Source organism: Pinus tabuliformis, chromosome 4_1 (genome assembly GCF_031772625.1).
Source record: "Pinus tabuliformis cultivar Carrire ecotype Pingquan chromosome 4_1, CPIR1, whole genome shotgun sequence".
NCBI lineage: Eukaryota > Viridiplantae > Streptophyta > Pinopsida > Pinales > Pinaceae > Pinus > Pinus tabuliformis.
The window spans coordinates 241,167,600-241,169,025 of NC_142303.1; the positions used below are offsets into that span (position 1 = coordinate 241,167,600).

Below are 1,426 nucleotides of genomic sequence, written 5' to 3' on the forward strand. Positions count from 1 at the left end.
CTTTCATTGGGTTAAGGAGGCATTTTGCTTATCGATTGAGTTCTGGTCTGGTAGTACTTCAGTGGGGGATTAAACCCCAGTGGCGTATGTTTAAATCTCAGAAAATCCCCAGGGCCTCATACTGCAGAGAATGCAAGCATCCTGACAAAAGTAAAATGGGAAAAAATGGAACTATGCTTATGTTATGCTCTTGCGGCTTTAAAGACTGATCTCCCTAAAATGTTTGAATGCAGCTGCTGTAGGGAAGGGGTTTATGGCACAAGACATGGCGTTCGTCAACACCGCAGGTCCAGATAAGCATCAAGCGGTGGCTCTTCGTGTAGGATCAGACCAATCAGTGTTATATCGCTGCAAGATTGCAGCGTACCAAGACACTTTGTACGCGCATTCTCTTCGCCAATTCTACAGGGAGTGTAACATTTTGGGTACTGTAGACTTCATATTTGGGAATGCCGCAGTAGTGTTTCAAAGCTGCACTATGATTCCCAGGAAACCCGGTGCAAATCAGAAAATGCAATCACCGCAGAGGGCAGAACTGATCCGAACCAGAACACAGGAACTTCCATTCACAACTGGAAGATCACTCCCGATGCCGACCTTGTTCCGGTGAAAAGCTCATTCCCAACATATCTGGGGAGGCCGTGGAAGGAGTATTCCCGAACGGTTTACATGCAGTCCTATCTAGACGATGTTATTCAGCCTGCGGGCTGGCTGGAATGGTCTGGAGATTTTGCGTTGAAAACATTGTATTATGGGGAATATGTGAATACAGGCCCAGGAGCAGCAACTGCTAACCGCGTGAAATGGGCCGGGTATCGGGTAATCACAAGTTCTCAAGAGGCGAGCAAGTTTACTGTTGGAGAATTCATACAAGGAGATTCATGGCTGCAGTCCACCGGTGTCGATTATGTCGACGGATTAACAGACTAGTGACGTCGCTTCGCTAATGTTTTGACGATGTTTTGTTTTGCTGTCGAGTGTCTTGTAGGCCATCCATGTTCCACGTATATAAATATAAATAAAATCACATGGAACTTAGTTACACTGAGTGATTGAGTTGAAATATTTTTATGGTATATGATGTTAAAGAGGAGATAAAAAATAATTGAAAATCCATGAGACATGGCTTACCATGCTCAGTGCTAAGTTCAGATTTATTTTGGAAAGTTTCAGCACTAATTTTTTTTAAAGAAATATTTAGGGTTAATAGTTTTGTAAAGAAATATCTAGAATTAATAAGTGGTTTAAAATATTTAACTATTAATTGTTAGAATGACTTGTTCAGACTGAGAAATTATATTTTAAGGTTTTTTTTTTTTTTTTTTTTAATTTTGGTAGTTACATTAAACAATGTTTTTTTAATGATTTAGGGAATATATATGTTAGTGAGGGAAAATATGTGATTATAGTGATATTCAGTGTTAAA

General features: G+C 39.9%; 1 pseudogene; it reads left to right on the plus strand.

The window, feature by feature from the left end:
- Nucleotides 1-238: 238 nt before the first annotated feature.
- Nucleotides 239-1,044, plus strand: LOC149175155 (pectinesterase/pectinesterase inhibitor-like; annotated as a pseudogene).
- Nucleotides 1,045-1,426: the final 382 nt, after the last annotated feature.